Source organism: Geotrypetes seraphini, chromosome 3 (assembly GCF_902459505.1).
Source record: "Geotrypetes seraphini chromosome 3, aGeoSer1.1, whole genome shotgun sequence".
Lineage (NCBI taxonomy): Eukaryota > Metazoa > Chordata > Amphibia > Gymnophiona > Dermophiidae > Geotrypetes > Geotrypetes seraphini.
In genome coordinates this window covers 388,438,809-388,465,512 of record NC_047086.1, presented here as the reverse complement: position 1 = coordinate 388,465,512, position 26,704 = coordinate 388,438,809, and positions in this window count along the sequence as shown.

Below are 26,704 nucleotides of genomic sequence, written 5' to 3'. Positions count from 1 at the left end.
GTTTGCTTTTGTACTGGAGAATTGTGATAGTATGAGATTCTAATATATTTCTCTAAGCCTTATACCATCTTCAAATCTCAGAATGTGCAATCGCAGAATCCACCGGTTCGTGTAGCTTGCCTAGAAGCAGGCGTGGAGCAGTGGTTAAAGCTGCCTGAATAAATTCATGTAAACTGTTCTGAGCTCCCCTGAGAGAACGGTATAGAAAATTGAATAGGAAAATACAAATAAATATCTTGAGGTCGTGAGAGTACGAGATTCTAAGTATAATATATTTCTGTAAGACTTATACCACCTTCAAATCTTAAGGTTGTAGGTTCGAACCCACGCTGCTCCTTGTGCCACTTAAGGGCAAATTCTATAAGAAGCGCTCAAAAGTTAGGCGCCTAATTAGCCACTGTTCAGCGCGATTCAAGTAAAATCGGGTGCTGTTTAGTGAATCACGCTGAGCGGAGCCTGTTTTGGAGGCGTCCAAGAAATAGGCCAGCTCTAGGCCCGACTAAAAGTTAGCCGCCTAGCTGAGTGCTTAGGTTCATAGACAACAACGTGGAAGACAAAGGCGCGTGCCGACAACTGAGCGCAAGACGGAGGCGCGCGCCGAAGAAAATTACTGTTTTTAGGGGCTCCGACGGGGGGTTTTGTTGGGGAGCACCCCCAGTTTACTTAATACAAATCGCGCCGGCGTTGTGGGGGGTTTGGGGGGTTGCAACCCCCCACATTTTACTGTAAACTTAACTTTTTCCCTAAAAACAGGGAAAAAGTGAAGTTTTCAGTAAAATGTGGGGGGTTACAACCCCCCAAACCCCCCACAACGCGGCACGATCTGTATTAAGTAAAGTGGGGGGTTCCCCTCCACGCCCCCCCCCCGTCGGAGCCCTAAAAACAGTAATTTTCTTCGGCGCGCACCTCCACGCTGCGCTCAATTGACTGCTCGCGCCTTTGTCCCGGCGCGCTTTTGACCTGACACCGAGTGCTTAAGCCACGCTTAAGAGCAGTGATTCTGCAACAAGGCGCCTAACGCGTAGCCACGCCCACACCTAACATGCATAGCGCCTATTTTTTTGAAGGCCGCCTAAATTTTTTTTTTTTTTTAATAATTTTGAATACTTTACAATATCCAGCAATTCCAAAGGAAAAAAGGAAAAAACCATATTAAACCAATACATAATCAAAATGTATACACATAATTCCCTTCAAGCCCACATTAATGGGGAGCACATGCTATAATTTTTTCTAATAAAATCAGGAAAAATAAAGGATAATAATTCTAGGTTCACACTAGGGAACCCAGATTCATTCCTTAAATTGGGATATTAATTAATTTAATTCTCCTCATAATCTCAGCTAAATGAAACAAATCTTATTTCTGTTCTCTTGCAACCAAAAATTGTTGTAGTTGTATAGGATCCCAAAAAGCGTACTCAACCTCTTGTAATTTAACCAAACATTTACAGGGAAATTTCAGGTAAAAGGATGCCTCCAGGGCCAGAACTCTATCCTTCAATTTCAAAAATTCTTTCCTCCTCAATTGAGTAATCCTTGATACATCCGGAAAAATCCTAACCAAATCCCCACAAAATTTCATTAACCTGTTTTTAAAGTATAGTTTCATTATCAATGTCTTATCCATCTCACTCATGCATGTTATTTACCAGGGTGGACCGACTCTGAATCACATCTTGTGTATCTTCCAAAAATTCACCGTCTAAATTTTTACAGGCACCTTGTTACAGAGTCGCGCTTTCTTGATAGGCGCCTATGTTTCAATCAGTGCTGATTAAAAAGCTTAATTGAGCTTGTTATTCAATTTAGATGGGCGCCTCCAAAATAGGTGCCTAACTTTAGGTGCTGGTTACAGAGTTTGGGCCATAATCCTCCTGTCGCCCCAGGTACATTAGACAGATTATGAGCCTGTCGGGACAGACCGCCTCTTCCTGTACTAAAGTCAGGCCTCACCAATCAGAAGGCCTGACTTTAGTGCAGGAAGAGGCGGTCAGAGCATACAGCGAGTGATTTCCTTCACTCGCCGGTGCTCCGGCTACTTTCTCCTGCCCCTCCCGCTGCCCTCTCCAGTCTCCCCCCCACGAAAAACCGTATTCGCATTTTTTCATGATTCGCGGGGGTTCCTGGAACAGAACCCCCACGAATACCGGGGGAGTGCTGTAAACTGTTCAGAGCTCCCCTGAGAGAACACCATAGATAAATAAATATATCAAATTTGTCACATCTTTATGGCTAGCCTAAAATTCAGGAAGGGAACACTGCGGAGTTGATGTTCGTGTTGCCAGATTTTATTATATTATATAACAAATGTATCCCCCACCTCCTTTTTATAGAACGGTGATAGTGTTTTTTTAGCACAGGCCAGTTCACCGAATGCTCTGCGCTGCTCCTGAACACTATGGGGCTCATAATCAAAAAAAAAGTCTAACAAGTGGCCTAAATGGCTACTTGAACGATCAAAAAGCCTGATCGTCCAAGTACCCATAATCAAAGCTGGTTTTAGACGTATCTAAAATCAGCTTAGGCCTTTCCCCTGCCTCTAAACCCACAGAGAGAAAAGAGGCGTTTTTAGAGGAGGGGAAAGGGTGGGCAGTGGGCAGGAGGTGGGCCGACCTAGACCTAGGCGTGCAGCAGGTATAACCAAAACTTTAGGCAAGTTGCCTAGTCGGCACTTATACGTTTTGACTTAGACCAAGTCAAAACAGGTATAAGTGCCGAAAAGGGGCCGCTTTGCTGATCGCTGCAGCTCAGCGGCCCCAGCAACCTGCCTACCCCCTACAGCAATGATCGCGGCAGGAGAGATGGCTTATCTCCCCTGTCGCGATCCACCCTCCCCCCCCAACGATCAGGGCAGGAGGGAGCCCAAGCCCTCCTGTCCAGCGATCCCCAACCCCCTCCCCCCCCGGGCCGAATCCGTTGGGGCCAGGAGGGAGCCCAAGCCCTCCTGGCCGGGCGATCTCCCCCCTCCTCCCCCCCACCACACATTCCGGCCAGGAGGGAGCCCAAGCCCTTCTGGCCCGCGACCCCCTCTAACCCCCACCCCGCACTAAAATACGGGCAGGAGGGATCTCAGGCCCTCCTGCCCTCGACACAACCCCCCCAACGACCGCCCCCCCGAACCCCTCCCATGTGCAAAAGGTTTTATGTTAGGTGCCTTCTTCTGGGCGTTTGGGACTTGGACGAATATTTGGATGAGAATGTGGTATAAAGATAAACATAGTGACAATCTGGACAATCAAACGCTTAGACGTACAAATGGACAATTTTTGGGAAAAAAGTATACTTTAGATGTATTTTTCAAGAATGGACATTTGTGCCCTGCAGACTTTGGGCGATTAGTGCCCTATGTCCAAATCGATCTTAGACGTATGTTTTGATTATGCCCCTCCATAACTCTGCAAACAAAAAGAATACATTTTCAAAGTTTAGTTTACAGTATTTGATATAGGGTTCCTTTAACTAAGATGTGGTAAAAGTGTCCTTAGCTTACCGAGACGTGGGTTTTTTCTGCACGCCAAGGCCATTCTTACCACAGCAATAAAATGGATGATTTTCTATTTCTTGAATTCATGACCCATGCACTAAATGTTGCCATTAGTGCAAAGCCACTAAAAAACATTACCGTGTGAGCACTTCCACTCATTTTGCAGGCGGTAAAGGCTCACGCGGTAATCCTGCACTAACCAGGCAGCACATGGTAATGTGGACGTGTTAACTGATTAAAGTAGGAATGCCCACTCTCTGTCGCCCAACACATCCTTTCAACAAAAATTTTAAAAAATATTTTTTAGCACATGCTGATTTGAAACTTACTATAGGACTCGTGAGCGTAGTAAGCCATTTTAAGCTGCAATAAGCACACTTTAGCGTAGGGTTACCAGATGTCTGGGAAAACCCAGACACGTCCCCTTTTTGGAGGACTATCTGGGTAACCAAATGGATTTTTTTTTAAAAACAGCTGTTTGTCCCGGATTTTGAAGAGTGCCAAGCTTGGGCCCACGTCCGGAATGCCTCTGAGCATGCGTAGATGTGATATAATGACATCACGTGCTTGGGAGCATGCTTGTGACATCATCACGTCACATTCGTGCATGCTTGGAGGCTCTGCAGACGTAGCCCCGAGCTCAAGGAAAGAGGAGGAGAGGTTTGTATGGGGGCAGGACCAAAGTGGAATAGGGCAGGGCTGGGGCAGAATTGAGGTCCACATGTCCAGTTTTTGGCTCCATGAAATCTGGTAACCCTGCTTCAGCACTTTTCACAGCTTAGTAAAAGGGCCCTTAGTGAATAGGCAATGTAGAAAAAAAAAAAAAATCATAATCGTTTTCTAACTTCACAATATATTTGGCATCCTTCTAATCTCTCGTGTTAACAAATTATACAAGGATGCACAATATATAATATGGTCTTAGCGTGGCTGCACTTTTCAAGGCTGTATTGTTTGTTCCCCTGATGAGCCAAACATTGGTGAAACAAGGTCGCTTGTTGGGAAGATTGGAGAAGACGTGACAGCGTTGGAGCTCAAGTCATCTTTTGTCAGTTAAGTCCTTGAACGTGCCTCCGGGTGACTTTGCCGTTTTCTAAACCTGAGCTGTTCTGTGAGGGAGTTTTTTTGCCAGTGAAAGTATTCAAAACAGTTTTGATTTGTACCTTTTGGTTCTATACTGCTACATTAGTCTGAGGCATGCTGGGTTTGAAGAGGGAGGTACCTCGGGGCCACGATCATACAACATTTTGACTCATTATATGAACATCCTTCTAATCTCGCAATGGGGAAAAACAGTGGGACCGGACAAGAAGCTTTCCAAACAGCCAACAGGAGTGAAGTCAGACGATGTTTATTGTCGTCCAAGCATGTGCAGTGGTCAAAACCCAACACAGTACTGTGTTTCGGCGTATTAATGCGCCTGCATCAGGAGTCATTGTAAGGCTATACTTCACTGAAAATGATTTTTATTTTTATTTTTTTGAACATCCAATCCGGAGCACGGTGAAAAGTCAAACTCAGTTTTGAAAAGCACTTAGACGTGTATCCCTTCCTCACCGCACTTCTCTGGTCCTGCCCAGAACAGATCCACAGCGTTACCCACATTCTAGGGCTGGAAAACTTTACTTTTTTTGCCAGCAATTGTCCACCCTTTATAAGCTCTAAATGGTCTAGAAACCTATCCAATAGCTAATGGTTTAAGACAATAGCTGCCCAGCAGGGACTGAAGGAATTAGTGTACTGTAAATAGTCAACAGTACCCCTGAAATGTGGAGTACCTGTTTTTAGTAAACAAAATCAAATTCACTGCTACATTGCAACTGACCAGAGGAAGACATGAGGGACAAATGGACTACCAGGTGAGGTGCGCAGAAGTATACAGTATCATGTCTTTATTTTTAACAAAAGAATTAATTAAACTGCATGGATTCGGATGGACAATCACAAGCATAATCTATTTTATGTTCTTTTTTTGGCAACTACTTTTAACGGGGGAGCTTAGGCATTAAATGAAAAGTAATTACCGTAATAGCAAATCCACAGCCATCTAGACAGTACTCTCTCTAGTCTAGTCTGACCAACTTTCTAGGGAGAAGAGCCCAGGCCTCAACAAATGGACTAGGCCTCGGATAAGGTTGTTGATATCTGGAAATGTCACATGCCAGTGCCATGTGGTTTGAAACCACAGACAGAACATCTGAGCAAACTTAACTATGGCATTTTTCTAAACGGTGGCTTGGAGATAATCAGATATGACAAAGACAACATGGCACTCAAAGTGCTGTGTTGTCTGTACCTGCTGCAAACACATTGGCAACCAAAGAGCTAGGAAGATAGAAGGGAAGAAGAGATGAGAGGCCTTGCATGCATTCCCTTCCAAAGGGCCCCATGGACAGCGCGGACCAGCACAGTGAGGTGAGGGGGAAGGGAGGCCCGATCGTCCCCCCCCCCTCATTGCACCGGCCACGTGGCTGCGAGAAGCCCCGCCCCTCCCAGCACATATTCTCTTTTTCAACCCTGTAAAAGAGCTGCCTTGCAGGCGGGCCTCTCCCGCCAGCGGGCCCCACCAAAGGGCCCTTTGAGCATCCCTTCGAGCGGACCGAGCAGGATCTACAAGGCCATACAGCTTGGATCATTTCTCGGCGGGAAGCCCCATATCATTCACCACAGGAGCTATTGCCCTCTCAGCCCTCCCAAAAAAATCGCCAAACAAGAAATCTATTTCTGCCGTTGTTACTGCATAGTATCACCAGCAGACGATTCCATACCAGGTCCCATTGAACTTAAGCCCTCTGAACTCCTCTCCCCCCATCCAAGCTCCAGCCCTGAAAATAAAGAGACACAGCCTCCCACCCCATCTATCCTGATTGCTCTCCATTCCACACACAACCTTCTCCCTCACCCACCCCTCTCCTCTTCAACTGCTCCTCCCTATATCCCCTCCCCCATAACAAACACAATGAAGACTCCCACGGCAAAACAAAATGTACATTATCCTGCTGCACTCCTTGCTCCTAACAAACTAGAATGTGGCAGGATACATCTTCTCTATCCCAGTAGCTCTAAGAGCCTACAAACCTCACTACTCAATGAGAAAAAGTTATATAGACAGAAACCTAGTAGACTGCTCGTCCTAGATGCACAAAAACATCCCCCAATATGGAGGAGAAGACCAACATTCACACCAAGGAATGCACCTCCTTCCCATCCCGGGCCAAATAATCTTCTTTACCCAGACAGGGTCAACCACACACGTATGGAATATACCCCAATTACCTGTGCCTACGTGAACATCAGCGCACTAGACCCAAAGGTTGACATAATAAAGGACTGGATAGAAAATTAGAAGTTAGGATGCCTATTCCTCGTGGAAACCTGGCTAACCTCTGACTCCGACCCCAGAATTTTGTCCACGGGGCTACAAGCTAGAGGTGGTTCAAGCAGAAGCAGGCTCTGACTGCAGTTACGGTAATAGCTAGATGCAGTCTGGTTTGCTTGTGTGAGCAGAGCTGGAACCAGTTTAGCGCCCATCATTAAGGGCACGGTAAGCTTTGAGAATCCGGCCCTGAGTGTGCTGAACCTGCGCTCTTTTATTAATACTTGGGGACCGTGGGTGAATTTTTTTTATCAAAGTGCCAGTACTAAGTACCCCAGAGAACCCATTAGAAAAAAAAAAAAAAGCCCCGGACACGTGTCATGTGTCCATAACATTTGTAGTTTAAAAAAACACAACAACCTTGTATCTTGTACAGTGGTGCCTCGCATAACGAATGCCTCGCACAGCGAATGCTGCACACAACGAACTTCATGTCTTGATTCGTACAACGAACTTCGTTTCACACAACGAAGTCGCCCGAGCTGCGTTACTCACTGCGCTTAACTGCCCTCTCTCACAGCCCTTCGCCTGGCTCCCTGTGCAGTGGCGGACCGTCGGCTCGCCTCCTTTTATGGAGGGGCCCGGCGCCTACTGCTGATGCGTTGGGGGGGCGGAGCTTCTCTCGCCGCTTCCCCGATGCTAGAAAAAAAAAAAAAGAAAAGTTAAGTCCCAGTTTCTGCCCTCTCTCACTGTATACAGTCGTCCTTTTAAGTTAAACTCAATATTTTTTTTATATCATGGCTTCTAAAAAAAGCAGGAAGGTGATTTCTGTTGAAATGAAACGGGAAATAATTAGAAGGAGTGAATGTGGGGTAAAACAGTGTGACCTCGTCACAGAGTTTGGCCTCAGCAAGACCACCATTTTCACCATTTTGACAAATTTATCTTTTTTTATGTCATCTTAGCATATTTTATGCTGCAGAACGAATAATTTTTTTTAACATGTATTGTTATGGGAAAACGCGTTTCACATAACGAACTTTTCGCATAACAAACTTGCTCCTGGAACGAATTAAGTTCGTTGTGTGAGGCACCACTGTATATTGTTCATACTAAACCTAGCTATTCAGGAAGGTTTCAAAGAGAGGGACAGTTTGTGGATCCATGTTGCAGCCGCCTGTTAAATAAATAATATTTCCTAAATGTGCTATAAGCGTGTGAATTGCTCACCTATCCAATTTGTTTGTTTTTAAGGCTCCTTCAATTGCACGGGAAGAATGCCAAATTCTCTCACTAATTATAGTCATTATCAGATTTCGCTCTTCCCCAGCTCCCGGTCCTTTATCAAAATCAAAACATGTGTTCTTTAAGGGAGTAGGTTTTCTCCGCTCTTGTCATCTAGGCCAGTGTTTCTCAACTCGGTCCTGGAGTTACCCCCTTGCCAGTCAGGTTTTCAAGATCTTCACAATGAATAGGCATGAATGAAATTTGCCCATAATGGGGGCAGCGTATGCAAATCAAGTTTATGCAAATTCAATGTGGATATCCTGAAAACCTGACTGGCAAAGGGGTGATCCAGGACCGAGTTGAGAAACACTGATCTAGGACTCTTGGCTGAGCTTGCTTCCAGGGTCCTCTGCAGTTCTTTCTTAGGCAAGATGCTCCCAAGAGGGAGAGGTGCCAAGTTACCCAGTTCCAGTCTAGAGATTTTGGGACAGTCCTGGTTTTGAATTTACATCCGAAAGCAGTGTGGAATTTGCAGTGACTGATCCCTCCCATTGAAATCAATCCTGCAGGTCTCATAATGCAACAAGATAGGGGCGTCAGAAAATTCAGTACTGTCCCCAAATCTCCAACCTGGAACTGGGTAGCCTGGCATCTCTGAAGATGACTGACTGACACTGCTTCTGGCATTAGACATCCTTTAGCAGTCATTACAGATGTGTACAGTGGCGTACCTAGCATATGTGACACCAGGGGCCCATCATTTTTTGACACCCCCCATCTAAATCAAAAATATGATTTTTTGTAACAATCCACATATCGCACAACAAGAGTGTACCTAGGAAAAGGCAGCATCTTAAACACTGCAGTGAGCACTAGAACACCAACACATACATTGTAAATCTAAAAAAACCAGATCCCACACAGTCAATTGGTCCTGCAGTCAATGCCAACTGAAAACTATGTCCTTTCATGCACAGAGAACAGAGATACACCCTCGCCCAATATGGAATAATCACAAACTAAAAATAGAAATATGTAGACAAAAGTTAAACTGAACCGCCAAGAAACCAGACTCTGCATACAATGCAACACCACATAAACAGTGACACATGTCCTCTAATACTGTGCAAAATATAAAGACAGTAGATGTAAATTTGAAAAAACTGATACATAACAATCACCACTTTACAAATTAACAAATAAAAATAAAACAAATAATGAGAAATAAGAAAATACCATTTTATTGGACTAATCCATTTTTCAATTAGCTTTTAGAGGCCAAATCTTTCTTCAGAACAATACAGTATACTGCTGTTATGCTATCCTGTCCTAAGGAAAGGGGTTTAGTCCAAAAAATTGCCTTATTTCCATTTCCTATTTATAAACTTTTATCAATACAGTTACAATACTACTTGATTCTAAGTAAACCAACAAAAAAATCTTTTTACCTTTTGTCGTTTCTGCTTTAATCATCTTCTCTTTGCTCTCTTCTTTCTAAACAGCGTTTGTCCTCTCTCCCTTCCATGCAACATCTGCCATCTCTTTGCCCCTTCCACTCAGCTTCTGCCCTCTCTCTCTACCCCTTTCATCTACTGCCCACACTCTCTCTGCCCCTTCCATCCACCCTCTCTCTCTTCCATATGGCATCTTCCCTCTTTCTATGTCCCTTCAATAAACTGTATATCTGGGGTCCCTTCTCTCTTTTGCACATGATTCATTTCAGCTTCACCTCCTCTCCATTTTTCTGTCTCCACCCCCTCCCCTATGGTTTGGCATCTCTCTCTTTCTCTTCTCCTTTCCTTCCTTCCTTTCCACTCCATACCATGGTGTGGTATCTCTATCTCCTTCCCTTCCCTCATGCCATGGCATCTCTTCCTCCCCCTCCATGGTCTGGTATCTCCTTTCCTTTTTTCCTTTCCCTCCCATGTACTTGGCATCTCTGGTTCCTCTCCCTTGCCTTCCTTCTCCCTCCTTCCCTCTCTCTCCCCAATTGGGTGCTGCAGCAGCAGCATTTCTCCCCCCCCCCGCTTCCCTGTGCAGCAGCATGTCTCCCCCCTTGCCTTTGCAGCATTTCTCCCCCAATTGCCTGTGCAGTATTTCTATCCTCCCCCTTCCCTGCCCAGCATTTCTACCCTCCCCCTTCCCTGCCCAGCATGTCTGGCCGGTTCCCCTGCTGAAAGCCGCAAGCGTCTACACCTCATTGATCCGCAGCTGCGTCAGAAGCCATGACGTCAGAGAGAACGCTTCCGACGCAGCTGCGGTTCGCGCAAGGAGCGGACGCCCACAGCTTTCAGCAGGGGAGCCGGCCAGAAGCTGAGCAACGGCGGTGAGCACCCGCGGACACCCCTCTTTACTGCCGCTGCTGCTGGTTAAGGAAAGGCAGCAGCGGCAGAATAGGGAGGGCGGCCAGCTGTGCACCCCCTTGGGGCGTGCACCCGGGGTGGACCACCCCCTTGCCCCCCCTTGGTACGCCACTGGATGTGTATATAAAAAAAGAAGCCATAACTGAGGACACAGGCTTCTCAAATAGAGGGGTGCAAACTGGAGAAAACATTTCTTCACTCAACATGTAACTAAACTCTGGAATTTGTTGCCAGAGAATGTGGTGAAAGCAGTTAGCCTAGCAGGGTTTAAAAATGATTTGGATCATTTCCTAAAACAAAAGTGCATAAGCCATTATTAAGATCAACTTGGGAAAATCCACTATTTATTTCTAGAATTGTAGAACTTGCAAGCCTGAAAGGGCCCAAGGCCTATAAGTCCAATTGTACAATTTGTACAATTTCATGATGTGTTTGTCTCTTTTGACCATTGCTCTTGCTGACTTATGGCTTTAGCCAGTTCCACCTGAGTTGTTGTCAGTATTACCTGGTGTCTGTTGGTTGTTCTTCAGAGAGAGCAGATGTGTTAGAATCTTTGTATACTGAGAGCAGACCGTATTTGAACCTTTGTATACTGATAATAGCAGACTTTTAGACATGTGCCATCCTGTGTATGTTTGAGGGATAAACATTGCACACTATAAAAGAAGCCATTCAACATTGTTAAGCTCGTAGTTCATCTATGGAGTGAACACGTGCACTGCCCAGAAGCCCCTCCCATGAAATGGTTCCTAGTCTGACTGTTAAGGGACTACCCGGTTTGTGAGAGACTAAAGGATGCAGTTTCTATCCATGGTGATGCATCCTTTCTTTTCTGTACTAAGAAATATTATATGTAATTTTAATAGAAGTTGGTGTGTGCAATTCGATTCTCTGTATAGAAATTGGTGGGTTGTTAAAAGTTTTGCACTAGCCTGTTATACTGTGTAGCTAGGTAGAACAAGAATCTAACATAATAAAGCCCTAAGCGCGCATGCGCACTCCCACCTGCGTGCTCCCGTTTTCCGTGAGCTGTAGGGACCCGCAGGTAGGAGTGCGCATGCGCGCGGTGACGCAGAGCCTGTCGGACGCGGCGGCTCTTGCAGTCTGAAGGATGTGAACTGGCCAGGGTGACGTCAGCGGGGGCCGGAACGGACTTTAATTGCTGCCTCCCAGGCTTCTCCTCCTGCTCCGTCTGGGCCCATGTAAAAAACAAAACAAAACCCAGAGCTCACTTCGGGTCTGGCAAGGGCTGCGGGTCCTGAAACCTTCCGATTCTAGCAGCGTCTACAGCACTCTACACACGTTACTTCGGGGCCACGTGTCCCTTTTTTGTTTTTTTACAAAAAATCTGGCAACCCTAGGTATGAGAAATGAGGAGAGGCCATTAAACGCTCATTTTAAGAATGATTCTTTTTTGTATTTTACGTTTTGCTTTTGTTTAGTTTATCAAGAACTGTCATTGAGGCTGAGTTATGGTTCTATTATATACTCTGTGGAACTCTATTCCCAATCATTTACGAGGAGCTTCCTCATTAAAGTATTTCAAATCCAACTTTAAAACGTTCTTGTTTAAACATGCCTTCGGGCTCTAACCGTCCTTATAAGGATGAGTTCTCCCTTTCTTTTCTTTTTTAAAGAATTAAATTCTTCTTCTTCCTTTTAATGAACTTGTGTTTCCCCCTTCTTACTGTATTTCCCTTTGCTTGCTCTTTTCTTTCCTATCAATAATGTAGTTCTACCCATATCCCTCTTGTCCTGTTTTGTTAAGTATTTTCATTTTGTCCTGTTTTGAATCTGTTGGTTTTATTTTTTGTTCTTAGCCTTGTTGTTTATATCAGTGGTTTCCAACCCTGTCCTGGAGGACCACCAGGCCAATCGGGTTTTCAGGCTAGCCCTAATGAATATGCATGAGAGAGATTTGCATATAATGGAAGTGACAGGCATGCAAATCTGCCCCATTCATATTCACTAGGGCTAGCCTAAAAACCCAATTGGCCTGGTGGTCCTCCAGGACAGGGTTGGGAACCACTGGTTTATATTATGTAATCCCATTTTAATGCTCTGTAAACTACTAAGAAGTTTTGATTTAGCAGTATAACAAAATTGTAATAATCTTGGAAACTAAGGATCCAATCAATGTCAATAATTGGCTGCTAATTGGCCCCAATTTGGAACTGGAGACACATTTTGTTGCACACTAATCTATAACAATGTGCTTTCCAAATACTGTAGCAGGGGTCCCCAAAGTCCCTCCTTGAGGGCTGAATCCAGTCGGGTTTTCAGGATTTCCCCAATGACTATGCATGAGATCTATGTGCAAGCACTGCTTTTAATGCATATTCATTGGGGAAATCCTGAAAACCCGACTGGATTCGGCCCTCAAGGAGAGACTTTGGGGACCCCTGTTTTACTGTATATCACCTTTCCTTAGGGCAGGGGTAGACAATTCCGGTCCTCGAGAGCCGGAGCCAGGTCAGGTTTTCAGGATATCCACAATGAATATGTATGAGATGGATTTGCATGCACTGCCTCCTTGAGATGCAGATCTATCTCATGCATATTTAGTGTGGATATCCTGAAAACCTGACTTGGCTCCGGCTCTCGAGGACCGGAATTGCCTACCCCTGCCTTAGGGAATGGAAAAGCAGTATACAATCATCAACAAAAAGGTGAAGTTGGAAAGCAACAGAGAAAAGTATAAAAGATGTGAGGATATAGCAGGGAGGTGGGCAGGAGAAAGAGATAGATAGGAAAATAAAGGGGCCAAGTACCAGATGCTGTTAATCACCTTTCGTTCTGGGTATTTAGTGGTCAGAGGGTAAATGCATTCGAGTGAGGTCATGCATTGAAGACTATAGAGAACAGATGAGGTTTTGGGGCCTGTATTAAACCGAGGGAAGGAGATCTCCCTTTGCAGATGTTTTGGAAGTGATTATAGCCATCGCTGCTATCGTCGCTGCGGTTACGCTAACCAGTGAGCGCTGCAGATGTTCAGAAGCAGATTGTGAACAACTGTTTTGATGAGTTTTCCAGTTCCAACCACGGCTAGCCGCAAAAGAAAAAGGGCCTCATTCCCAGGGACACCCTAAAGCCGGCAACTAGCACCCCTCCCCCACCAAGTTTTCCCAAAGCACACACAAAACAGGAGAGACGTCACATAACATAGTACATGACAGCAGATAAAGACCCGAATGGTCCGTCTAGTCTGCCCGAGGGCACGAAGAAGATGAAGACTAGAATGGCAAGTAAAAGGGTGTTTTGGAGGCCGTACACTTCAGCCCTTCAAAAATAAATCTGCTTTCATTTATACAACACAAAGTATTTCCAAGAAATGTTACCAGATGATGAAGGTCTTCGTTGTAATTAGCATAGTTAGTGCCTGTAGGTTTGAGGGTGAACCTCAGTCTACACTTCAAAAGCTGTATAAGCTGACCAAATATTTTAGTTTGAGGGCATAGTTCATTTCTGTGAGCTTTGAGGCACTGACATAAGAACATAAGATTTGTCTCCGCTGGGTCAGACCAGAGGTCCCTCGCGCCCAGCAATCCGCTCCCGCAGCGGCCCATCAGGTCCATGACCTGTAAGTGATCCTTTATATCCTTCAATCCCTTTTATCCTTCCTTATCTATATCCTTCTAACTGTACCCTTCTTCATCCTATATCTTCCCTATCTATATCCCTCAATAACTTCTTCTTTCAAGAATATATCCAATTTCTCTTTGAAACCCTGTAAACTCTGTCCTATCACACCCTCCGGAAGCGCATTCCAGGTATCCACCACCCTCTGAGTGAAGAAGTACTTCCTGGCATTAGTTCTAAACCTGTCCCCTTTTAGTTTCTCCGAGTGCCCTCTTGTCCTTGTAGTTCCCCGTAGACTGAAGAATCTGTCTCTCTCCACATTCTCAATGCCCTTCATGATCTTATATGTCTCTATCATGTCTCCTCTGAGTCTCCGCTTCTCCAGGGAGAAGAGCCCCAGTTTCTCTAGCCTGTCTGCTTATGAAAGGTTTTCCATACCCTTTATCATACGTGTAGCTCTTCTCTGGACCCTCTCAAGTATCGCCATATCCTTCTTCAGGTACGGTGACCAGTACTGGACACAGTACTCCAGATGCGGGCGCACCATCGCTCGATACAGCGGCAGGATAACTTCCTTTGTTCTGGTTATAATACCCTTCTTGATGATCCCCATTTCAGTGCTTACACTTCAGGGCTTAGACGTCGGAATGGGGGGAGGCCACAGGGGCCTCCCCAATAATTGGCAGCCAGAGAGCCAGTTATGGCTGTACTCCCCCACCTACCTCCTCCCAGCCGCTGCAATTTTAAATCTCCCGGCAGCCGCTGCGCAGCGTTGCTGCACAACGGAGACTTCCGGGGCAGGCCTGCTCGTTGATGCTGCGTGGCGGCTGCTGGAAGATTTAAAATTACAGCGACCGGGGAAGATAGGTGGGGGGAGTCGGGAGCTGGAGAAAGAGGTCCTGCCACAGGATCCTGCTGGGGCTAGGGCAGAGCCTTTGGGTCCCCCCCCCCCAAATGAAAAAGCGTTCCTCTGCCTATGCTATAGGATGGTCACTAGGGAAAAATGATCGGGGCCTTTCTGAGTCAGGGAAGCCACATAGTTCCCTGGGATACCCTCCACCTTGTCCAGCCAAAACCTATTCCCCACTTCCCCTTTATCTGTCATGAGAACGTGAAATGTAGCATTATAGATCAGACCAAAAGTCCATCAAGCCGAGCTTCCTGTCTCAGACATTGGCCAGACTGGTTCACTAACAGCTACTCAGGACATTCCAAAGAGTGGGCCCAGTCTCCACAGCTCACTCCCAAGGATTGAGTGTCAGGTTAACTGCTTATGGACTTTCCCTCTAAAAATTTGTCCAAGCTCCTTTTCTCCCCATAGAGCTCAGAACGGGTTATAGGTTAAACATACATAATATACAGTTACGATTTGCCATAATTACAGTACAAGTTTACATGACAAGTTTTTATCCTAATATCCTATATAATAAAACCCTAGCCGCCCATGCGCACTCCTACCTGCGTGTTCCGTTTTCCCTGATCCGTGAGATGTAAGTCTGTGGCGGCAGGAGTGCGCATGCGCGAGTCCCCAGCCTTAAAACACCTAACTACACTCGCGGCAGGATTGGCCGCCAGCGCTAAACTCCCTGCTCTCTCGCGGCAAAAAAACGGTAAGTTTTTCGCGGTCTGACCCTCCCATCGCTTCCCGACGTCTGGCCGCCCCCCCCCCTTCCCTTCTCATGGTCCAGACTCCAAACCTGTCTCCAGCACTCTACACACGCTGCTTCGGAGCCTTCTACTGCCCTGATTTGCTCTGCCGCGTCTTTGATGATGTCATCAGGAAAGTGCCAGAGTAAATCAGGACAGTAGAAGGCCACGAAGCAGCACGTGTAGAGTGCTGCAGACGCTACTAGAGTTGGCAGGTTTGTCGGGACCGCGGGAAAGGAAGGAGGGGGGGGGGCAAGGGACTAAGGGAGCCGGACAGACTTCTAGCACCCGTTAATGTAACAGGCTAAAATACTAGTAAGTGAATAAAAGAGTATCCAATTTGTTTTGAATCTGTAATCTGTTAGTTTTCCTAATCCTATTTGAAGACGTGAATGGTTGTTCCCAATACCTGTCAGCCTATTCCATCCACTCATCGCTAATAATAAAACCCTAAGCGCGCATGCGCACTCCTACCTGCGTGATCCGTAGCTCCGTGGCCGGCAGAGAAATGTTAAAGCGTGCGGCGCATGCGTGTTCGGCACGTACGCACGTTCAGAGCGTGCGCTCATGACGCTTTACTGTATCCAGCAGTGGTTACTGTGTGCCGATTGCCCCCCAAAAAACCAAACCAAAAAAAAAGGTAGGTGGGAGAAGGGGGCGCGATAAACAGACAGGCAGGGACATTGACAGACAGACAGAAATAGAGGAGGGCTTTGAAGAGGAGGCCAGACGCGAATGAAGAGCAGCGGCGGCGGCAGCGGTTCGTGCCGGTGGGCCAGAAGAGACCAGGAAGCCGGGATGGAGGGAGGGTAGGAATGGCGGTTTGGGAGCAGGTATTAGGGATCAGGGAAGAGGTGCTGCTGGACAGGGGGAGATAAAAGGAAGGTAGAAGGGCTACTGCTGGACAGGGGGAGCAGGGAAGGGGTGCTGCTGGACATGGGGGAGATAAAAGGAAGGGAGAAGGGCTACTGCTGGACAGAGGGAGCAGGGAAGGAGTGCTGCTGGACACGGGGGAGGTAAAAGGAAGGGAGAAGGGCTACTGCTGGACAGGGGGAGCAGGGAAGGGGTGCTGCTGGACACGGGGGAGGTAAAAGGAAGGGAGAAGGGCTACTGCTGGACAGGGGGAGCAGGGAAGGGGTGCTGCTGGACACGGGGGAGGTAAAAGGAAGGGAGAAGGGCTACTGCTGGACAGGGGGAGCAGGGAAGGGGTGCTGCTGGACATGGGGGAGGTAAAAGGAAGGGAGAAGGGCTACTGCTGGACAGGGGGAGCAGAGAAGGGGTGCTGCTGGACACGGGGGAGGTAAAAGGAAGGGAGAAGGGCTACTTCTGGACAGGGGGAACAGGGAAGGGGTGCTGCTGGACACGGGGGAGGTAAAAGGAAGGGAGAAGGGCTACTGCTGGACAGGGGGAGCAGGGAAGGGGTGGTGGTGGACAGCCGAGGAAAGAGAGAGACAGAAAGACAGACAGCGGCCAAGGAAAGAGAAAGAAAGACAGACACAGACATTTATTCTAGCACCCGTTAATGTAACGAGCTTAAAGACTAGTGATCTATAAAGGTCTAACAGATATCCTCTCAGCTATCTCTTCTCCGCAATAAAAAGCCCTATCTTGTTTTGCCAGTCTTCAAAGAGGAACTATTTATTTCCCTCTGTCATTTTTGTTGAGCTTTTCTGTGCCTTTTCCAGTTTATCCCTACTTTTTTTTTTTTTTTAAATGGGATGACGAATAGTACCTTTAACATCTACCTAATCTTAACTATTAGTATGTTATTCTTCTTTTTAATGAACTGTAAACTGAATTGAGCTCCTTAGGGAAATGATCCGGTATATAATTTGAAGATTAGATTAGATTAGACCAGAACTGCACACAATCAGGCCAGTTCTAAAACTGCCGGGATCAGACGGCCATATTTAAATGGACGAAATAAGCGAGGCATTTATTAGGACCCCTGGTTGATCAGGTTTTTGTGGGTTTTTTTAACAGCATGACATCTGCTGTTGTCTGTTGTGCCAGTATTTGCTTCCCAGTTGTCAGTGAACATCTGGCCTCTTCCAGTGGCTTTCTTCGCATTTTTCCTTCCTTTTTTTTCTTTTCCTGTGTGAAAGAAAACTGTGTAAAGCCAGTTAGCCTAATTGAAGCCGTAAGGTTTCCATGAATTCAAATCTGAGCTGGCATTTAAAATACTGTATTTCAGGATTTCATTTTAAAAGTTGTTTTCTTAGAAAAGGAGAGAAAAAGCTTAATTTTGCACTAAACGCTGGGAGGTGTAGGAGGAAATATGATACACATTTGGAAAACAACATCACGCATACAAATGCCAGGTGTCTATAGTGCTGATAGGCATACGCAGTGCTGTATAAGAACATATTTATGAGATGGTCCCTGCACAGTAGAGCTTACATAGAAACATGATGGCAGATAAAGGCCAAATGGCCCATCCGGTCTGCCCATCCACACAATCCACTATCTCCTCCTCCTCTCCCTATTGGTTAATGCTCTTTAGACCTGCATTGTGAGGTCACAGATCATTGTTGTTATAAGCTAAGGCTCTTAGCACTTGTATTGTGAGGTCATAGAGCTTTATGGATATAGAAACATAGACAGTCAAACAAAAAAGGCAAGGGTAAAGACATTATCACTGGTTCAAAAGATACCACCCTTGCCTTTTTTGTTTGACTGTCCTTTCTCGAAGGCGAGGCATTCTTCTATAGAAACATGACGGCAGATACAGGCCAAATGGCCCATCCAGTCTGCCCATCCGCAGTAACTATTATCTCTTCCTCTCTCTAAGAGATCCCACGTGCATATCCCGGGCTTTCTTGAATTCAGACACGGTCTCTGTCTCCACCACTTCTTCAGGGAGACTATTCCATGCATCTGCCACCCTTTCTGTAAAAAAGTATTTCCTTAGATAACTCCTGAGCCTATCACCTCTTAACTTCATCCTATGCCCTCTCGTTCCAGAGCTTCCTTTCAAATGAAAGAGACTCGACTCATGCGCATTTACGCCATGTTGGTATTTAAACATCTCTATCGTATCTCCCCCCCTTTCCCCTTACAATCTAAATTAACAGACAACAGGACAAGTAGGGGCTTAGGGAGTTTCTCATAGTGCTTAGGGTGAGGAAGTTATGAGTTAAATGCATTCTCAAAGAGTTTCTATCACGAGGAGATACAGTACAGTCTTGATTATCCGACATAAATGGGTCCGACCCATTGTTGGATAAGTGAAAAGTCAAATAATACAGAAAAGAACGGTAACCCTTCAATCAAAGGCATACACAAAGACAGTAAAAGCAGGGTCCTGGGTGCAAAACAAATTGTCTCAGGTGCAAATCTTCCCTCTATGATACACTCGAAAACAGAAAAAGAAGTTGGTGACGCAATGACGTTACCAGGGGGGGGTCTGTCGGATATGCTGTATGGTCGGATTAGCGAAGGTTGGATAATCGAGACTACTGTAATTCATGTTAGCCATAGAAACCTACAGTTCTAGGATGTACAGAAGTGCCCCAGTAAATTCATACAGAACTGAAACCATTTACATAGTTGTGCTAAAAGCTTCAGCCAGAACTTATACCTCAAAATACACCAGAGAATTCACATAGGACTAAAACCATTTACGTGCACTGAGTGTGATAAAAGCTTCATCAGAGGGGAGAGTGTGGCACAGTGGGTTACAGCTACAGCCTCAGCCCACTGACATTATGGGTTCCAACCTACACTGCATCTTGTGACCTTGGGAAAGTCTATTAATCCTCCCATTGTCCCAGGTACATTAGATAGATTGTGGGGACAAAGAGGGGGGAAATGCTTGAGTACCTGAATAAATTCATGTAAACCATTCTGAGCTCCCGTGGGAGACCGATAAAGAAAACTGAATAAATAATAGTGTGAAAAGTTTCAGCCTCTGATAACCAGAGCTCACATTGTGATGTCATAATGCCTCATTCCACCAATGCCTAAGAGCCAACCTCATCAGTGATGTCACAATGACTTGATTGTCCTATACTTGGCTTACTTTTACAACATTATGATTTCTATTGTGGTGCAGTAGTTAAAGCTACAGGCTCAGCACCCTTGGGTTGTGGGTTCAAATCCACACTGCTCCTTGTGAGCCTGGGCAAGTCACTTAATCCCACCATTGCCCCAGGTATATTAGATAGATTGAGTTTGCCAGGACAGACTGGGAAAATCGCTTGAGTACCTGAATAAATTCATTCATGTAAACCATTCTGAGCTTCCCTGGGAGAATAGTATAGAAAAATAAATAATTAATTAAATATATCAACACATAACATAATAGCAGGGAAATCAGTGATGTGCTATATCAGTGGTTCCCAAACCTGTCCTGGGGGACCCCCAGCCAGTCAGGTTTTTAAGATATCCCTAATGAATATGCATGAGAGAGATTTGCATATCATGATATCCCTAATGAATATGCATGAGAGAGATTTGCATATAATGGAAGTGACAGATATGCAAATCTCTCTCATGCATATTCATTAGGGATATCTTAAAAACCTGACTGGCTGGGGGTCCCCCAGGACAGGTTTGGGAACCACTGTGCTATATGAACACCTTGTAAATTATTATCTAAGAGCAGAGCAAAATCAACAAAATTCTCATGATAAGAAATTTGTAGCATATCACAAGGGAACCTGTGCTTTGGTATGGTTTGGAATTTTAGGAAATATTCAAACCCTTTATGGATGCCAGTAATATATTTAGATTTTTATGAATTATACCGAGCAATTCAAAGCTTGTCTGAAAAATTTCCATCTCTGCTATCAACACACAGAGCTGTCAAAACTGTGAATCAGGTTGAAGGTGGATATTTTAACTTAAGTTTCACATCTTAGATGGTTCTCCAGGATCCGCAGTAGGGTCCAAATGCTTCTTTACAGCACTCATTTGCTGTTGGAGCCTGGTGCAGGTCACAGAGGTTCTTCAATCTATAATAGGGTATCATATGTCCAGATTTACCCAGACGTGTCCTATATAAGAACATAAGCAATGCCTCTGCTGGGTCAGGCCTGAGGTCCATCGTGCCCAGCAATCCGCTCTCGCTGCGGCCCAAAAAGTCCTGGACCTGTGTAGTAGTCCTCTATCTATACCCCTCTATCCCCTTCCCAGCAGGAAATTGTCCAATCCTTTCTTGAACCCCAGTACCGTACTCTGCCCTATTATGCTCTCTGGAAGCGCATTCCAGGTGTCCACCACACGTTGGGTAAAGAAGAACTTCCTAGCATTTGTTTTGAATCTGTCCCCTTTCAACTTTTCCAAATGCCCTCTTGTTCTTTTATTTTTTGAAAGTTTGAAGAATCTGTCCCTCTCTACTCTCTCTATGCCCTTCATGATCTTGTAAGTCTCTATAATATCCCCTCTAAGTCTCCTCTTCTCCAGGGAAAAGAGACCCAGTTTCTCCAATCTCTCAGTGTAAGAAAGGTTTTCCATACCTTTTATCAGACATGTCGCTCTCCTCTGAACCCTTTCGAGTAACGCCATATCCTTCTTAAGGTAAGGCGACCAAAATTGGACGCAGTACTCCAGATGCGGACGCACCATCGCCCGATACAACGGCAGGATAACTTCTTTCGTTCTGGTTGTAATACTCTTCTTGATTATACCAAGCATTCTATTCGCTCTCTTGCGGCCGCTGCGCACTGTGCCATCGGCTTCATTGTCATGTCCACCATTACCTCCAAGTCCCTTTCCTGTGTACTCTCATTCAATAATATCCCTCCCATCTTATAGCTGTACCTCAAGTTTCTGCTTCCCATATGTAATACTTTACATTTCTCAACGTTGAACTTCATCTGCCACCTTTTATTTTTGAGGACTGTCTGGACGGTTTCTGAACTGGAAAGAGTTTGTCTGGGTTTTGGACTCCCTCCCTCCAGTCCAGCCTCACCCCAGAGTCGAGTATGGCTCTCCCCTGTCCCCAACTTACTTCCTCTGGCACTGTAATTTCAATCTTCAGTTGCCTAAGACCACTTCCGGTGCAGACCATACCCATGCAGACTTAGGCGTCCCTGTGTGCCTTTGTAGGCACGAGACAGACACCTAAGAATGGTGTCTACATTTTTTCATTCATTTTTCATATGTACACACCATATAATCTTATTAACAACACATAATGGTTAACCACAAAATTAAACTACACAAAGCACACTGTATGCTTCTCAACATTCATTCTTACCAGAACACCTGGCCTTGGTCACACATGCAGAATATAGATAACCCCTAAGCAAATACAGGACCACAAACTAAAAGTACTAATATATACAAACAGAACCCTAAGCTTCAAGACTCTGCACGCAGTACAAGCCCAGAGAAATAGAAACAAATGCATTTCTTCCTCAACAGTACAAAATACAGCAGAAGTAAATTCTCAAAACTGACACATTTCAGTCACTAAATTGAAAATAAAATCATATTCCCTACCTTTTGTTTTACTAATCATCTTTTCCTAATCTCTGGTTGCACTGTGCTCTTAACTGTGTATCCAGGGCCTTCTTATCCATTTGCTGTGTTTCTCTCCTTCTTCACTTTCTGCCCTACATCCATCTTTAGCATTAACCTTTAATATTCAACTTTCTTCCATTTTTCTGCTTTCTTCTCAAAATCTATGTACTTTTCCATGTCTTCCCTTCCCATCTAGTCATGTGTACCATCTCCTCCCTCTGTCTCCCTCTCCCATGGTTAGACATCCCCCTCCCCCCTTCTATAGTATGGCATCTTTCACATCTCTTTCCCATAGCCTGGAATCTCTCTTCTTTCCCATGGTCTGGCATCTCTCTCACCTTTTCTCCTATCCTTTCTGCAGTCTGACATCTTTCTCATCTCCTTCCTGCAGTCTGGCATATCTCTCTCTCCTCTTTCCCTTCCATTCCGTGGTCTGGCATCTCTCTCTCTCTCTCTCCTTCCCATTACAGTTGTCTGACATCTCTATTCCCTCCTTCCATCACCCTTCTCCGGAATCTGACATCTCTCCCTTCTTTGAGTCATCTCTCCTCCCTCTCAATGTAACATTTCTCCCTCTCTCCTCTCCACCACTATCATGTCCAACAATTCTTCCTTTCTCCATGTATACCATCTCTCTTTCCCTCCCACTCCACACACCTATGTCCAACAATTCTTTTTCTCTTCTCTCACCCACCGGCAGCATCTCTCTCTTCCTCCCTTCCCACCACCTTGCCCGTGCATCTCTCTTTCCCTCCCTTCCTAACCCCCAGCCCATGCAGCATCTGTCCTTTCCAACCCCCTCCCAGCCATGCAGCATCTGTCCTCCCTGCCTTACCAAACCCAAGTCTGTGCAATATCTGTTCTTCTTGCTTTCCCAACCTCTCCCCCACCCCCTGCAGCCTATACCGCATCTGTCCTTCCCTCATTCCCAATCCCAGTCTCCCCCACCTCAGCTGAATCCTGTGGTACAACCTCTCCCCAGTTCCTAACTCCCCTACCTACCATCTCCCTGCCTCTGTAATTTAAAATATTTGGGGCCGTTGGTGCAACGTAGCAAGCTTCCCACCGTTGGCCTGCCCCGGAAGTGTTCTTTCTATAGCACGTCCTCTTCCCAAGTAGGCAGAACGCTGGAGAAAGAACGCTTCCAGGGTAGGCCGAGGGCAGGAGATTTGTTTTGTTGTACTGCCGGCTGCCCAAAGATTTTAAATTACAGCGGTGGGGAGGTAGTAGGTGGGGGAGTTGAGATTGCCAATTTTTGGGGAGGCCATGGCCCCTGTGGCCCTCCTCCCTCCCCCCCGAGTGCTTGTATATAATATGTAATCTGCTTTGATTGTAAACACAGAGGCCTGGATTCTCTAAATGACCGTTTGTTTTTAGGCACCCAAGCTCAGTAAAAAATGCCATTTAAATGACATTTTTAACCTAGTGTCGAGGCACCTATCGTCGCCTAAAAAATTGTCACCGGACTCGTGCTTCCATAGACGCTATAGGCTACCTAATGCCGGAGGTGGCGTTAGGTGGCCTAAAGTGCCTACATTGGCGTGATTCACATTAAAAGTAGGCGCCAGAAATGTAGGCCTGGAAAACCCTGGCCTACATTTCCAGCACCTACCTTTGCCAGAGGTGCAATTCTGTAACCGTCGCGTGATTGACATGCGATTGGCGGCCACTTTTAAGGCGGCCGCCGACAAAGGCACCGGTTAGAGAATCCAGGCGGGTCTAGGATTCCGGATTTTCCAGACGGAAAATTTGGTAACCCTAGTCCAGGGTGTACAATGAGCAATTTATTCCAAAGTTGTTAAGCATTCGATTGAGAAAAAGGAGTCCAACACGAAAAGCTAGGAAGAGATTCTTGAGGTCCAATATAGCTGAAGATTGGGAACTTTGATGACTGTCACAACAAAAGCTTGGATTATCCGAGAAAGCAAAAATATTCTAATTGTCGTTGACTCGGGCAAATCAACTGTGCAGAAGGTAAAGTGATGTTTTGGCACGGAGACTGCAGTTGAAAAGCCTGGATGCAAACTAGAGAATGACACGGTGACAAAATTCATCACCATTCCCGTCCCTGCGGATAACCGCGGGAAATAATCCCATGTCATTTTCTAGTGTCCATTTCAACCTCGGTCCTTCTACACCGGCATTCTTCAAAGCAAAGCTTGCGGGTCAGTGGTTGTGGCCATTCATACTCTGATTCTTATGTGAGCCAAGGATAATGAAGCCATTGTGACATCACTGATGTGATTGGCTCTTAGGCACTATGAGGCATTATGACATCACAATATCTGCTCTGGATACCAGAGACTGTCATTCTGTAGTGTCTGTTTCAACCTCAGTCCTTCTACACCATCATTCTTCAAAGCAAAGCTTGAGGGTCAGTGGTTGTGGCCATTCACACTCTGATTCTTCCCTCTCTCCATAAAGAATGACATGAAGATTGTTTCCCGCGGTTATCCAAGGGGATGGGAACGGTGATGAATTTTGTCACGGTGTCATTCTCTAATGCAAACTACAGATTCTGATAACCCTCTTCAGTGAGAATTACTGTCAACAGCAGCACGAGGAATTTCGATGAGCTGGAAGCATTGCAAGACAGGGGGCACACTTGGAAGACTTGATCATTTCCGATGGCAGAGAAGGAAGTGCTGTCACGTGAGGGTAACCCTTGGGAAATTCCTTTACTGCTGGTTTCAGGGTCTTGGGGAATTTCCTCTGCTCATAAACTGGTAAAAAGGGGAAAGAGCTTGCCGGAGGGGGGGGGGGGGTGTTTGAATAAGGGGGTGGAGATTCTAAAGGTGTGATCCAAGTAGGGGAGGCCTGAGAGAGCATAAAAGGCAAGGGAAGAGAGGGTGACCAGGTCTTTGGTCACCCAACCCTTAGTAGCAAGGGGGGGTGGATCCCAGACCTAATTTGTAGTGCTTAATTCTAAACACAAGACGAAGGTATTGCTTCTGTCTTACAGCAAAGACCTGGAAAGAGGTAAGGAGAATCATATAGTCCGGTGGGAATACAGTATAGAAAGCTGAATAAATAATAGTGTGAAAGGTTTCAGCCTTTGAGAACCAGAGCTGGTATTGTGATGTCATAATGCCTCATTCCACCAATGCCTAAGAGCCAACCTCATCAGTGATGTCACAATGGCTTGATTGTCCTTTACTTGGCTCACTTTTACTACATTTTGATTTCTAGAGTGGTGCTGTGTAGAGAATAACACAGGGGCAAATTTCTCCCCATCCCCGTGGGAACTCAATTTCCCTATCCCTTCCCCGCAAGTTTTGTCGCGGTCCCTGTCCCTGCCTCATTCCTGCAAGCTCTGCCTCAACCGCACAAGCCTCGAACGCATGATATGAAAGTGTTTGAGGTTTGTGCAGATGAGGACGGAGCTTGCATGTATGGGGTAGGGACAGGAAAAGAACTCGCGGGGACGGGACAGGAAAATGAGTTCCCGCGGGGACGGGGAAGAATTTGTCACAGTATCTTTGGGCCAAAGCTACATGAGATATAAGTAACTAAAGAGTTGATATTCGGGCCACGGCGGTAAGTGCCAATATTCAGACTGGTGTCCAATTCACTTCCGACAGCTGTTTTGCATAAGAAGGCCTCATTGCAGCTTTCTCTTGCACGCTAAGATTTATGGCATATATCCCTTAAAGTATCAAAATTAGAAACAGAAAGCTGTGATTTTGTTTCCCAAGAGAATATGGGATTTATTTTCTTGGCACAATTGTGATTTGCATATTTTTGGAATACATGACACACATGCAGCGTAATTCCAATTAGGTGCATATGTCATTAGAATAATGGCATATTCACACTTATGTGCACACGCATGCATGTAAATGGCCACATTTTCTGTAAAAATGCACATATCTTATATAGATCAAACATGTTGTACATATTCCCCCTGATTGACGGACAAAATGCTTCAGAGATAAGTTCATAAGTCTCTATTTATTATAAAACTGTGAGGAAGTGACATCATAGAAAGAGACGATGCCGGTGTGAGCAACAGGTCTGGGTTGCTGTGCGCGCCTGGAACATTAAAGAGGTATGGGGGAAGGGAAGGGGGAGTGGGTGGGGGGAGCAGGGAAGGAGCAGGGGCGGACAGGAGTACGGGTGCTGGCACCCGGGGCGGGCTGCCCCCACTGCTTACTACACCAGTGCCACAAGCTATCTGTATACATAGAGGCAACACTCAAGGCTGTATTTGTCTGTCTTGCCTGTTTAGATTGTAAGCTCCTTTGAGCAAGGACTGTCTTCTTTGTGACTCTGTACAGCGCTGCGTCTGGTAGCGCTATACAAATAATTAATGATAGTAGTAGTAGTGTGAAAAGTTTCTGTCTCTGGTAACCAGACCTGAGATTGTGATGTCATAATGCCTCATTCCACCAATAAGAGCCAGTCTCATCAGTGATGTCACAATGGCTTGATTGTCCCATACTCCTCTTTGCCTTCCAACCCAGCCAGCAGATTAACCGTTCCCCTTAACAGTATCCATGACATCCTGCTTGTCTGTTTAGATTGTAAGCTCTTTGGAGCAGGGACTCTTCTTTGTGACTCTGTACAGCGCTGCGTATGTCTGGTAGCCCTATAGAAATAATTAATAGTAGTAGTATA